The sequence below is a fragment of the Megalobrama amblycephala genome, linkage group LG18 (assembly GCF_018812025.1).
Source record: "Megalobrama amblycephala isolate DHTTF-2021 linkage group LG18, ASM1881202v1, whole genome shotgun sequence".
NCBI classification, from domain to species: Eukaryota; Metazoa; Chordata; class Actinopteri; order Cypriniformes; family Xenocyprididae; genus Megalobrama; species Megalobrama amblycephala.
In genome coordinates, this window is record NC_063061.1 from 16,606,042 (window position 1) to 16,621,627 (window position 15,586).

Here is a 15,586-nt window from a genome sequence, read left to right on the forward strand (position 1 = left end):
TTACAGTATAAATAAAAGCTATCAATTTCAACATTTACTAGGCTTTTAAAAAATAACTTTGTTTTAAGTTCACTTAAAACAATCCTCACATAAACCCATTATAATAAATGTCATATTTACCTGTGGCCTTCCTACCTACCTTAGGAAACATACAGAAATTGAATAAAGCTATCAAACACTTTACAGTCTTCAATACATAAATTATAAAGTAAATATAGATTAATCCTTCTTAAAGCTACAATTTTCTCTGTTACCTTTTTGTTCTCTCGTTAACATTAATGACAGACATCACAGCAACTGATTTATTAGGCTGCTGTGACTGTAAGAGCTGCTGCTGTCAAACATTATGCTGAACTTCATTTAAAGGGTTAGTTCACCCCCCCCCAAAAAAAGAAGAAATTTCTGTCATTAATTACTCCCCCTCATGTCGTTCCAAACCCATAAGACCTTCGTTCATCTTCAGAACACAAATTAAGATATTTTTGATGAAATAAATTTTTTTTATCCTCCATAGAAAGCAACATAATTACCACATTTAAGGTCCAGAAAAGTAGTAAAGACATTGTTAATATAGTCAACAGTCAACGTGTCTGCAGTGATTCAACCTTAAAAGTGCCCAAGAACGTTCTTCCACAAGGTGTAATATAAGTCTAAGGTGTCTCCTGAATGTTTCTGTGAAGTTTCAGCTCAAAATACCCCATAGATTTTTTTTAATTAATTTTTTTAACTGCCTATTTTGGGGCATCATTAACAATGCACTGATTTACACTCGGCGCCGCCCCCTTAAATCGCGTTCTCCCTGCCACATGAGCTGTTGACTATATTACAGCGCATTTACAAAGTTAACACAGCTAATATAACCCTCAAATGGATCTTTACAAGATGTTCGTCATGCATGCTGTATGCATGCTTCGAATTATGTGAGTAAAGTATTTATTTGGATGTTAAAGTTTTATTCTGAGTGAATTTGAGGCTGTCCTCCGTGGCTAACGGCTATTGCTACACTGTTGGACAGATTTATAAAGAATGAAGTTGTGTTTATGCATTATACAGACTGCAAGTGTTTAAAAAATGAAAATAGCGACGGCTCTTGTCTCCGTGAATACAGTAAGAAACGATGGTAACTTTAACCACATTTAACAGTACATTAGCAACATGCTAACGAAACTTTTAGAAAGACAATTTACAAATATCAGTAAAAATATCATGCTATCATGGATTATGTCAGTTATTATTGCTCCATCTGTCATTTTTCGCTGTTGTTCTTGCTTACCTAGTCTGATGATTCGGCTGTGTGCAGCTCCAGACGTTAACTGGCTGCCCTTGTCTAATGCCTTTTATAATGTTGGGAACATCATGGGCTGGCATTATGCAAATATTGGGGCGTACACCCCGACTGTTACGTAACAGTCGGTGTTATGTTGAGATTCGCCTGTTCTTCGGAGGTCGTTTAAACAAATGAGATTTATATAAGAAGGAGGAAACAATGGGGTTTGAGACTCACTGTATGTCTTTTCCATGTACTGAACTCTTGTTATTTAACTATGCCAAGGTAAATTAAATTTTTTTAATCAAGGGCACCTTTAATGTTATGAAGCGACAACAATACTTTTTGTGCATAAGAACAAAACAAAAATAATGACTTTATTCAACAATTTCGTCTCTCCCCTGTCAGTCTCCTGCACTGTTTACGTTGTATAGACAGTGCAGAGCTTCCGTGTTCTACATCAGAACAACGACTTAGTATTGGCCAACGCTGTTCACGTGAGCAGCATGAAGCATGCGTGTGATGCTGACGCAGGAGCCGGCCAATACGGAGTCGCCGTAGTCACGTTAACTATTTTAACAATGTCTACTACCTTGAATGTGGTAATTACATTGCTTTCTCGGGGATAATAATAATAAAAAAAAAAAACTCTCGGATTTCATCAAAAATATCTTAATTTGTGTTCCGAAGATGAATGAAGTTCTTATGGGTTTGGAATGACATGAGGGTGAGTACTAATGACAGAAATTAAATTTTTGAGTGAACTAACCCTTTAAGAAGTTATTTAACGCATAAGACTGCTCTTATGAGGATACTTGACAAAATGGGCATTAATTAATGGCATTAATGGCATAATTATGTGTTATTGTTTGTTCAAGCGCAAAAGAGAACTCGATATTGGCTCGCGTCTTTGTGTCACACAGACACGACATTCACAGACAGTGTGTTCTCATTTGTCTTGTGGCGCTTGAATGGTTTAAAAGCAATTGCGTGAATAAGAGCGCGATCATATAATGTAATGCTAGCCGAATTATGATTAAGATGCTGCGTTAATTGCGTTAAATATTTTTAATGCGTTAAAACTGAAATTAATCGTATGCGTTAACGTGCTAATTTTGACAGCACTGGTTTTTAAGTTTTGATTTAAGTACCCCCCACATGATGACCATTATAAAACAAAACTTCTGAAATATTGTTTGTGACAGTTCAAAATGTGAGGAGACATGTTGTCACCTAATTACAATTATCCTACATCCCTGAGTAATATTGTGGTAGATGTTGTGAGCTACACAAGATTTCTTCTTTCCTAGTGTGTGACATCATCTAAATCTTTAAATGCGTCATCGTCTCTGCGTGAAGGCACACTAGCTCGCTAACCATTCAAAAGACACAGACAAATGGGAGCTGGTGCCCAGTCCTGCAACAGTGGAAGCAACAATAGCATCGGCTGTTTTCCTATGCACAGAGACATCGGTGAGTTGTTTCAAGGCAAGTGCGGGAGGCCCTTGGCAAACAGAACCCGACCCCCACCCTTCTCCACCACCGCAAAGCCTAGCCCCCACTGACAGGGTCCTCCGATGAGCAATAAAAAGGGGCCGTTGTTGCCGCTGTAGTGGAGGGAAGATGAGATGGACGCTTCTGTTTTTCTATCTCCTGATGCCCACAGAAGGAAAAAGGAGAAAGAAAGAGAGGAAAGGAAGCAAAGCGTGGCGTTCTGGGGCGTTTCACCCCCCCCACCCCAGTGGAGCTGTGTTGAGGAGAAGAGAGGGGGCCTGGGCCATGTGATAGGGAGAGCATGCGGGCATGGTTCGGCCCCCAGGCAGAGGGAACGGGGTCTGCTGCATGATTAATCTGGCTGAGGGCAGGAGGACCGCCACAGGCCTGCCGCATTAACTCCCTGCTCTCCCGCTCAACACACAAACAAAAAACACACACCCACGGAATATCTGGGTTGATGGCCAGTATGTGAGCCAGTGTGTCCACCTGCAGCAGAGGCAGGGTTAGTTTGTTTGGAAAGTAGAGCGAGCCTTTGTTTTTGCCACAGGCTCAGTCTCGCCTCTGTCACATGAGAGGCTGCATGCAGGAAGTCACAGGGATGTTTGTCTATTGACATGCTGCTTGGACATGGTCACTGCGTGTTAAACTTGTGCCTCGGAGCAGATAAGAAGGTCCCAAAAGATTTAAAATAAGACAAGAAGCGGTCTGTCAAAGATATGGACATACATGACAACATAGTATTCAGTAAGGTGACCATTTTTGATATTCACTCATTTACTGACCATCTTATATCATTCACTTCTGTTCTGTATTAAATAACTTTCATCAAATATAAACTAATATTTATGATTTTCCACAGGTTGGTCTGCTGGCACTTTGTTGTCAGACTAGTTCTCAATGTACACATGCAGCAGTGGAGATCTTTGGTCACTTGCAGTGACTCTGGCCAGCTCCAAGTCCAGGCAGACAGAGGGTTAAACTCCTGCAGTCCAGCCGCATTAACTGGAAAGGAATGAAGTGTCAAGCGTGTTCTCACCGCAGCGAAACGGTCGAAACCCTGCCCCACCCCCCCACCCCCCAGCAACCTCCCACAGCCGTGACCAAATTATTTCCTAGCCTCCCGAGATTCGCCTCGCCAGACAAAAATCTGCAGCGCAGCCCTGATTCAGTGCACAAACATGCAGCCTCCCTCGTCTCTCAACGCCTCTGTGTCGCCACTTTGAAGAAAATGGGCCTCCTTTTTTTTAACGGGCCTCCGTTAGGACAGCTCCGTCTGTTTACACTCGACAGATTTAAATGCTCCCAAAAATGGCACCCACAAACAACTTGGCTTCCTCTATGCGTGAGGGCCAGTTCAAGAGCAGTTTTTGTTTGCCTTCCCTATCTCTCTCCCTCTGTCAGTTTTGCTTTTCCTCAGGATTGGACTCAACACATATTAAGCAAGAATAACCAAAAACTCCAACTGATAGTAGTTTTGAATTTTAGCAGTAGAGGTGGGAAACAGGGTTGGACGGGGGAGGGTTTGGGGTGTAGAATGAACCCCACCAGTCCGCACAGCCCTGCCAAACTGCTTTAAAAAACCCTCTGTTTTATTTATAGTGCACTGTATCCATGGCAACCAAAGAGGTCAGGCAAGCCAGGCCTGTGTTTCACCCTGCTCTAGGGATTAGGATTTCACAGAGGTTCTCTGATGTGCGGAAGGTGGGCTGGAGCTGCTCACCAACTGAACGCCACCGACTAGTGAGAAAGCAGAATTCTCTAGAGTCCTGAGGAGAGGCTGGAGAACTGCAGTGGGAATTCTGGGGAGAGAGTGTGGGTGGGGAAGTTGGGGGGCTACAGCAGACTCACGGAACTGTAGAGAAGTGTGATGCCAACCTTAATGAGCTGGTCTAGGCTCTGGAGAGCAAGCCGGTAGTTCTCGATTGGGGTTGTTTTTGCTAGTTCTAGCTGATACCCAAACCAACTGATACCCAATCCAACTTTAAGGCTGTTGGCAAAAGTAAAGCCATAAATATTTACCACAGAAATTGTTCCAAGCAAAACATCTAACCTTCACGGTGTAGAGACACCTGACAGCAGTTGCATTCATTTTAAATGGACTTGCAATAATAGTGTTGCAATGCAAAGGTGAAAAGGGTTCAGAGGAGGGAGGAGAGATTGCAAGAGATTGGGGCAATTTGGGGCAAAATGAGCAGTCCTCAATACCAAGACAATCTGGAGTTAGTAGAGATTTACATATTTGCAACTCAGAACTGTCCTCAAGTCCTGAGCTGTCTTGAGGTCATTAGCCCATTACTCATAAAAGAGAAATGATAGGTGGCAGAAAGAGAGAAACTCTGTAAAGCGGAAGATTTTTGTGGCCTTGTTATTTTCATCCCAGGCTCTGCGTGCAGGAGCCGTTCCAAATCTGTGCGTGGGAGCCAGTTGGAGTAGACCAAAGAGAGGGAAAGGGAGAGAGAGAGAGAAAAAAAGAAAGATTTGGAGGGGGTGCTTTGACATGCTCTCCAAGAACGGCACTGCTTGAGCATGTGGACTTCCGGATCCCTCCTGGAGTGCACGCAGTCAGCGTTGCTAAGAGACAGACTTCCGTGGGGTTGGTGGAGGATGACGCTTGGAAGGGTAGGAGGTGGAGTATGATTATATGATTGGCCTCCACTCTTTTGGTTGGAACAAACTCAGTCCACAACTCTTCCTTCACAATGTGGTCATTCCTCTAACCTCTACACCTGTGATGACACCCCCAATCTCAAGGGGGCGCCATCAGCATCTGTGGCCACACAGCTTGTTGCACAGGCTCCACTGCTTGTGACCAGGACTATGAAGACGGTTGCCAGGAGACCGGAGGTGTTAGATGTAGAAGGCTTGCACTGTTGCCAGGAGATTGTGGTTCGGACTTTGAGGGAGACTTGGGGCTCTCAGGGGGGTGGCGTCACCAGTGGGATGAGGGCTGGCGTCGTTAAGAGATGCCACTGGCCAGCAAGAGTTGTATGCTGGAGAGGAGTTAAGGGTACAAAAGACTATGCATCAGTGGGCATCACACTGAGGGAAAAGTGTGTGACACATTGGTGACGGATTAAAAACTAAACGGGTTGAAAGGGTGACAACATGCCACAACTCATTATTATATATCACAGTGAACTTCAGTCACAATGAAGTGCACAGTGAGACATAAACAAATAGCTCATTATCACAGTTTACCACTAAAGAGTACCTCAGCCATTACCAAGTTTGTTATTACTGGTATGCGCTAGAGACTTGAAAATCCCAGAAACTCCCAAATGCAACTTACTTAAAGGATTAGTAACCTTTAAAATAAAAAAACTCACCCTCAAGCCATCCTAGGTGACTTTATTTCTGATGAACACAATCTGAGTTATATTAATAAATATCCTGACGCATCCAAGCTTTATAATGGCAGTGAATGGGACCAAAAAGTATCAAGCTCAAGAAAGTTCATCCATCCATCATAAACGTACTCCACAAGAGGCATTACACTTTCCTTCTAAGTTAAATAAGGAAGGCGGAAGCTAGATATTTTACTTTATAACTCATTAAATATGGATATTTTTATTACACAAACGCATTGTTTCACTTCAGAAGGCCATTATTAACCTCCCAGAGCCGTGTGGAGTACGTTTATGATGGATGGATGCACTTTCTTCAGCTTCATACTCGTTGGTCCAGTTCACTGCCATTAGAAATTTTGGATGCGTCAGGATATTTATTAATATAACTCCGATTGTGTTCATCTGAAAGAAGAAAGTCATATACACCTAGGATGGCTTGAGGGTGAGTAAAGCTTGGGGTAATTTTCATTTTAAAGTGAACTAATCCTTTAACAGCTACCTATTATTAGTTGATGTTATCAACGTCGTAGGTCCTTCATGCTTCTCCTGTGATGTCACTTCTCAAGAATGCATCCAAATCCCATTGCAACAACACCAAGAGTACACATGCATGCAAACAAATGCGCACACATATGGGTCATGCGAACTGGGCTTGTACTGCAACCCCGATCCTTCTGCAGAAGCTGCAATGCATGCTGGTATATTGCTGTTGAGCGTGAGCCCAGCTGAGCCTCAGAGCTTCATTTATCAGTAGGGACACACACACAAAGGACTCAGTGTGGGGGGGCAGTAATTGGATCTACGCCTGCCTGGTGCCCCTAAGACCTACTCCAGCCCCCATCCCCCAAATCCTCCCTCTCTTCCTCACCCTCCTCTCCTTCATCTCACCGTTATCTCCACGCCGCTCATGGCTTCAAGAAACATGCGGCACATGTGTGCAGATACAGACAGATATGAGCATGCCACATACACATGCTGTGACATGTCACACCCTCTCTGGATTCTCAGACATTTTATGCTGTTATGTTGTGAGACCTTGCTGGCTGAAAACTTGAAAGATTTCTCTCCAGCTGTGGGCTGCAGGGAACCAAACTGCCCCACATCTGTCTGTGAACTCATTTCTGCTCTTGTCTTAATGGAGATGTTGAGATTTTGTCAATTTGAGATATTTGTACACGCAAGCTAACCTCGTCGAATACACCAGTACGCAGATTAAGCTTCTTTAATCTTCTTTCCCTTTACTGACATTGTTCTTTTCTTGTTTTTGTGGCTGTTGTCGTCATTTCAAGTTGTGGTGGTGTTGGGGCTGTGGAGGAAAGAGCGAGGTCTGATCTGGGCTGCATTTGAGCTCGGCTGTAGTTGTGGCTGAGGCAGTGCTGTTGGCTCCTGGGCAGGCAGGCAGGCCCCTGCGGCCCGGGCCCTTTTCCAGCATGGGCGGCAGCAAATCGGACAAAGAAGCTCAGTCTCTCCGGGTGTGTGCCTGTGTGTGCGCGAGTGGTTCTGTAGAAAGACCCTGGCGAGCCCTGCGCGAGGGTCTTATCCTCACGGCTCAAACACACGCCACCAGCTGCTGCCCTCTTCCTGTGCTTTCATTAAGGCAGCCTCCGTCCTGTTCCGTAGGGTAATTCACACAGTTACAGTGTTCAGAAAAAGGAAAATATATCTCTCTTCTCCCCTTCCTCTTTCATTTCCCTCTCCCTTGACTGCTGAAAGCTACACGACCAAACTAGATCGCTCCCATTATAATCAACGAAGCTACCCTGCTAGCACGCAACAGCTTTGTTGATTATAATGGGAGCGATCTACTTTCGATGCGCTGTTTGCTTGCAGTATAGACACGATGGTATGCTCTCTCTCTCTCTTTCTCTATCTGTCTAGCACACTGGCCAGAGCAAGAAGAGAGGTGCCAGCCGGAGCTCATACCCACTGCAGCATTCACAGCACAATGAAATATCTCCGTCTTTGGCTGGCTCTGGTCAGCACTGGCCTGTTTTTTTCTTTGTAGTGTGCATGTGAATGAGCGTGGCTGAAGGTTAGCATATTTCTTCATGTGTATTTCTAAGCGGTGTGTGTGTGTGCACGTGTGTTGGAGCCGCAGTGTGCGGAGCTCAGAGCCTAGAGCCAAGCCAGGCATTGCCAGAGGGAGCGCCTGCTATGTAGGGCGACGGGCAAGCTGGACGCCAGTGGAATATCAACGCAGAGCTGCCGCCACTCCTCCCAGCAGCCCACCTGCCCACTCTCTTCACTCCAGAGAGAGAGAGAGAGAGAGAGAGACGGACAGTGGGAGAGAGAGAAGGGGGGTTGCAGGAAATTGCCAGGTAGTTTCCAGACCCACTTCCCTGTGTCGCGCCCAATTAATCAGGGCCGCATCCATGCTGGCTGCCCCCTCCCTATTAACAGGAGGTGTATGTGTGTGTGTTCACAAAAGTGACCAAGAAACTTCATTAAATTGAAAGTGTTTGAGTCACTAACTTTAAGTGCTGTTTATGTTTAGTTATTGTCCTATCCTTTGTTCTCATTTACATATGTGTGCGTGTTTACAGGGCTCGACGGAGTGTTCGCTAACACCTGCGAACCTCACGTTCTCATTTTTACCTCCTGTGGTGCTTGCACACCTGGATACACACACTCTCTCTAGCACATAACACAACCACACTCACACCAGCTGAAATTTTCAGGTTTCCACTGATTGTTAGGCTGTTTTTAGGTTGTAGCTTCCCCTCGTGATGTGATTCTTAGCTGTCTTCGTGTGCTTGTGTGTGTGCTAAAAGATTGCAATCAGCCACCACTGTGTGTTTTCACCTGCGTGTCATTATTTTCAGCCAAATCAGTGGCTAAAGCTGTCATGTTTATGTTGCTTTTACCTGACACATGGTCCTGCAGCACTGTCACGTATTGTACTATTTATGTAAATTAATTTGTATGTCAGTTTTGCAGATGTCACTCCCATCATTCTGAGCATGGCTGAGTTTATTTGAGAAAAAAAAAAAATATCTACGTCTGCCTAAAGTAAACTGTGTGTGTTAGCTTGTGCTTGTGTGTGCGATATAATCACTGCTCTGAGTAAACCTGTGTGTGTGTCTGTAGCGTGCAGTGCTGCGTGGAGGACGGGCACGGTATGAGCAGAGAGACAGCTGCCCTGACAGATGCCAGGAGGCAGGACCCCACTGGGGAGCAGGGGGGGACGGAGCTGGCACTCTCTCACCCCAACGGAAACACCATGGGCTGCAGAGGAAGTGGGCAGGGGGAGAGACCCTGTTTGTGTGGGTTTGTGTGTGTGCGAGGTGTAGATGATTCTCCCTTCATCTCAGCTTGTGTACGGCAGGGACAGTTTAAAAAACACTTGAAAGTGCAATGAGGCAGATAACATTAACAGTTTCCCTCATACCTGCTGGAATAATTACATGCTATCAGGATGCTAGCAAACACTGCCACTGTTTGTTCTTTTATAATTTACTATTATCTGCTTTCTTGTAGAACTCGGACATTTAAGTTGACCTTCACGGTTTGGTATTACACTTACAAAAACTTACTGTTAAAGTCAGTTTAATGGCAATACACAATGGGAGTACCTTGGTATTTTGATACATGGTATTCTTTGGTTACTACAATATATGATATCAAAAGGTTAACTTAAGGAACTTAAAAGAATACTATGGTATTCTGATGTTTTTTTTAAACTATGGTTTTTTACTGAGGGTTTTAAAACCAAGGTACCTTTTTTTTAAAGGTAAAGGTTCTTCAAAAGGCGTTTTTATGCATCCAAACAAGAGCAAGTTTGCACCAGAAAATTTAGGAAATTACTTATATTATGCATTTAAAGTCATAATATATATTTCCTGGTCTTAAAGGATTAGTTCACTTTCAAATGAAAATTAGCCCAAGCTTTACTCACCCTCAAGCCATCCTAGGTGTATATGACTTTCTTCTTTCTGATGAACATAATCTGAGATAAATTAATAAATATCCTGATGCATCCGAGGTTTATAATGGCAGTGAACAGGGGTCACGAGTATTAAGCTGAAGAAAGTGCATCCATCCACATCCATCCATCATAAATATATGCTCCACATGGCTCCGGGGGGTTAATAAAGGCCTTCTGAAATGAATTGATGCATTTGTGTATACTTGTTTAACAAGTTATGAAGTAAAATATCTAACTTTCACCAGACAGCCTTCCGTATTCAACTTACGAAAAAAACGGAACTGGCATCGCGTCAGTTAAGCTTTTTCCGTAAGTTGAATAGGGAAGGTGTAGGATGTAGCATAAGCATTTTGAACTAATTTGAAATATGGAAGGCGGTCTGCCGGAAGCTAGATATTTTACTTCATAACTTGTTAATATGGATTTTTTTTGTTAACACAAACGCGTCGCTTCTCGTCAGGAGGACTTTATTAACCTCCCGGAGCTGTGTGGAGTACACATTTATGATGGATGGATATGGATGGAGGCACTTTCTTCAGCTCATACTCATGACCCCTGTTCACTGCCGCTATAAAGCTCGGATACGTCAGGATATATATTAATATAACTCTGATTGTGTTACATTTACCATTGTTCTGCACATTTTTGCAGGCAAAATACAGTCATTTCACATGAGGGCAAAACATTTCCCCATGCAAATTTCACATTGGGATCAAGTTGGCCGATCAAATTCGCCACACTGATCAACAGGAGTTTGAAAGTGACTGTACGCTGTGCTTTATGCAGCACTACACTATGACAAAGGTTAATGTACGTTTTTTGTTTTTTTGCACGGAAAATTTCACGAAATTTCATTAATGTGTCCGCACCATTTCGAGCTATTGCTCTGTGTTGAAAATGCTGTAATGCTAATTGTTGCTAATGGAATCACCCAATGTTTGCATTTCATTTAGGAACTGCGAGTACCAAGGATAAGGGGACAGAATCAGGAAGACAGAGGAGAAATGTCTGGAGTTGAAGAGAAGATATGAAGGCTGGACTCGTGTGAGAAACTTGTTATGTTACAGATGACCCACTTCCACACTCCTGCCCCCTCTCAATCTCTCTCTCTCTCTCTCTAATATGTGCGAATCTCGCACACACTGCTCCCTGGTGTCTGCAATTTATAAAATAAATATGCAGGTGTGTGAAAATGTGACATAAGCAAAAAGTCACACTGACTCAGGTTTATACTGGTAATATACAGATTAATTAATAAAATTAAAAGCATATGTCGATATATAATGATAGTAAATAGCAATCCATTTCACTATCAAGTTTGGTAGCATTTTTGGTGCATGCGCACATATTTTGACCATTGCATTGCATTGCATATCTTTGTTTTTTCAGCATCTCATGCCATGAGCACCATATATATAAAGTGCTATGTGACGTTAGAAGTTGTTCAACTCAGACCATTGTGCTTTGTTTCATTCTGTTCTAGCTATTTTTGAATGCAAGTCTCTGTGACTGTGACAAAAAAATGAAAGTAGTACTTCAAACTTGAATTGATGTGGTGGTAGGAATAAGAATTTCTCAAGGCACTAAACAAGCTAAACTTCCTGCTGTCCCTCAGAGGCTTATACAATTGCCGAGATCATGACATTAGTTTTATGTCGCATAGGTTCTGAAAATAGGCCAGTTAAGTGGCTTTAAACTGCGTTATTTTGTGTGTATGTGTGTGTAGAACTGGTCCAGCTGCGATGTCTGCGCAGGAGGAAGTGTTGCCATGGTGAGGTAGACCGAAGGGCCAGAGACACTGTCCTCTGTTCCACGCTCACTGCAGCTGTCCTCTCGATGTGTGTCAACGGCGTGCGTGTTTCTGAGTGGGTGTGTGTCGGAGAGCAAAAATAGTTTCGCGCAAATGAAAAACAAATGGTTTGTGCTTGTTTTCCATTACTGCTGACCAGGTGATGGCATGAAGACCGCCGAAGCTTGTTTTTTTTCTCACACACAGTTTACATCTGAAGGGTGTGTCTGTGTCCTTCAACTCTGTGGTCGCTGATCAGTCTCTAACCGTCGTCCCAGTCCGGGAGTGAAGGGATGACCTCACCACTGCAGCTTCTGGACTTCCTGTCCCAGCAGCAGCGGGTTTTTCCATTTGCGGGGAGTCTGTGTCCTGTAAGTCTGTTCGTGTGAAAGCAGGCCCACTCAAGGGCGCGCTGATGAAAGCTACAGTGTTGGTCTGGGGATACCACACTGCACACACATGCACACACACCTGCAAACTCACAATCTCACATACACAAAGCAGTGTGTTGAGATTTTTGTCCGTAGAGACCATGCCCATGGAGACAGTGTCCATGGAGACTACATTCATGACAAGGTCCAAGTAAAGCAAAGTAGGGAGAGGTTACAGTGTGGTAGAAGTTAATCGAGGTCTGAAGTCTGTGTGTGTGAATGTATATGTGTGTTGGTTTTTGTGTTTAGAAATTTACTGGAATGTTACTTTTTATACATGAATCTTATTTCACAGCCTATACAGATAGAAAAATGGTCAAATTTCAGTGAAATCTAAGAATTTTGGGAGATTTATCCTTAAAACAAAAAACAATGAGATTTGAGACAAGAAAAATGACCAGAATAAATGTTTTGTAGTTAAAAAAAAATCCTTACAAGAAGATACATTCATTTCAGAAGCTTGCCAGTTTTAATAATCTAAATTTGGTTCTCATAACTTAATTTTTCTGTACCACATTGACAAATAATTTTTCTTGTATTTTAAGCATAAATATAAACCTAGACATTCACATTTTTGAAAATAAATAACCATATTCCTAGCATTAGCTAATGTTATTTTTAGTCCTGTATCGCTCTTCTTTCCTCCTCATCATACTAACATGCCAGTGGGCAGGGCTAACGTTGCAATTGATTTCTTCAGCGGAGGCGGCGTTTCATTGGCACATTCCAGGATGAGTCGTTCGCTGGGCCTGGGCCTTTTATTCGACTAACAAAGAAGTTTTCAGTTCTGAAACTTAACGGATATTCTTGTAGTATGATGACTTCTTATATATCAAAAGCTCAAGGAAAAGCCGATTTCTCAATTCATGACCCCAAAGACTTTAAAAAAAAAAAATCCCTATGGGGAAAATGAATGGAAAAAATACTTACGGAACCAACGCAGCTGAAAAAGTGGGAAGGCACTAATGCAGTCTATTAACAGCAACAATCCAAACAATTCCTGATAGACAAAATGTCCCGTCCTACTTTTTTTTTTCTTGTTCGAGAAGCCGTTTCACTCTACTAAACATTACAATGGGAAGAAAAGACAATCGCAACTTCATGGCAATGGTGAACAACAATATATATTATATGAAATAAATATGGCTTCATGACTTTTCATCAGAATATAAAACCTTGTCCTGCCCTCTAAGCAAAAAAAAATAAAAAATGGGGTAGTCACTGGGGTAGTTCCCTTTATTTACCCTTAAAAGGGGCATAGAAGTACCTTAAAGGTGCCCTAGAACTTTTTTTAAAAGATGTAATATAAGTCTAAGGTGTCCCCTGAATGTGTCTGTGAAGTTTCAGCTCAAAATACCCCATAGATTTTTTTTTATTCATTTTTTTAACTGCCTATTTTGGGGCATAATTAGAAATGAGCCGATTCAGGGTGTGTGGCCCTTTAATTCTCGTGCTCCACGCCCCAAGAGCTCGCACTTGCCTTAAACAACATAAAAAAAAGTTCAAACAGCTAATATAACCCTCAAAATGGATCTTTACAAAGTGTTCGTCATGCAGCATGTCTAATCGCGTAAGTACAGTGTTTATTTTGATGTTTACATTTGATTCTGAATGAGTTTGAGGCTATATGCTCCGTGGCTAACGGCTAATGCTACACTGTTGGAGAGATTTATAAAGAATGAAGTTGTGTTTGTGCATTATACAGACTGCAAGTGTTTAAAAATGAAAATAGCGACGGCTCTTGTCTCCATGAATACAGTAAGAAACGATTGTAACTTTAACTACATTTAACAGTACATTAGCAACATGCTAACGAAACATTTGGAAAGACAATTTACAAATATCACTAAAAATGTCATGTTATCATGGATCATGTCAGTTATTATTGCTCCATCTGCCATTTTTTGCTATTGTCCTTGCTTGCTTACCTAGTCTGTTGATTCAGCTCTGCAAATCCAGACGTTAATACTGGCTGCCCTTGTGTAATGCCTCGATCATGGGCTGGCATATGCAAATATTGGGGGCGTACACCCCGACTGTTACGTAACAGTCGGTGTTATGTTGAGATTCGCCTGTTCTTCGGAGGTCTTTTAAACAAATGAGATTTACATAAGGAGGAGGAAACAATGGAGTTTGAGACTCACTGTATGTCTTTTCCGAATAACAATGTACTGAACTCTTGTTATTTAACTATGCCGAGGTAAATTCAATTTTTGAATCTAGGGCACCTTTAAGAGTACATATTACTGCTCTAAGGTGCTAATATGCACCTTTTGGTGCTAGACATGACTTTCGTTCATCTTCTGAACTCTTTTTGATGAAATTTGAGAGATTTCTGTCCCTCCATAGACAGCTACGCAACTACCACTTTGATGCTTCAAAATGTTCAAACTAATCCATATGAATTGAATGATTTTGTTAAAATTTTCTGAAGAGACTTTTACGATAAACAGATTTTATTCACATGTAAACGCTGATCAGCGAACATTAACAGAAGCTCAACCAAACCTGAATGACGAGTGAGAACAAACCTCTTCCGGAAGCTCAGACGTGCTGCGTAACCATTGGGTTTCATTCTCGTGTGTTTTACGCAAATTCAGAAAAATTCAAGCTAAGCAAATCAAAATTGCAATTGCATAGCCTGTCTAGAAGGACAGAAATTTCTCAGATTTTATCAAAAAGATCTTCATTTGCGTTCCAAAGATGAACGAAAGTCTTACGGGTTTGAAACGACATGAGGGTGAGTAATTATTGACAGAATTTTTATTTTTTGGGTGAACTAACCAACTTTGTTTTTTAGGGCCTTTGTTACAAGCTGCCATTCCCCTAAAGTTACGGTTTTTGCAAATGTTATTTTTTGGCTGACTTCACCATTTTATGTCATTTTTTAAACACTCCACTCCAACCACCTAAATCAATTCTGGTACTTAACTTGTCACGATCTAATCAATTAGCAATGGATAAAAATATCCTTTTGAAAATGTGTTGCAAAGTCCGTCTCATGTTGAATTTTCAGCTTCCTGTTCTAAGCTCCACACCTGAAACTACTCACAGAGCCCATCTCATGCCATCCGTTTTTCTCTCTTTTTCTCTGAGTTTCCATCTTTCTCTTGGGGCCTTGTGCCTGACACCGCTGTCACCCACCCTCCCGCGTCCTCCACCCCCCCAATCGACATGCTCCACTTCATTTTACGAGCAGCACACTGCACTTCACTAAAAGAAGAAAAAAGAACGAGGGAAAACTCACTGAAAAAACAGGTTTAGAGAGGATGGCTGTATGCAGAAGAGAAAGAGAAAAAGAGGGAAAGGTGTTTGTTGGAAACAGAGCGC

At 42.3% G+C, this 15,586-nt stretch overlaps 1 protein-coding gene across 1 annotated transcript in view; it reads right to left on the reverse strand.

The window, feature by feature from the left end:
* Positions 1-15,586, reverse strand: part of LOC125252666 (serine/threonine-protein kinase pim-2-like) — a 681,247-nt gene that overhangs the window by 200,464 nt on the left and 465,197 nt on the right. The gene's annotated exons all lie outside the window — the stretch shown is intronic.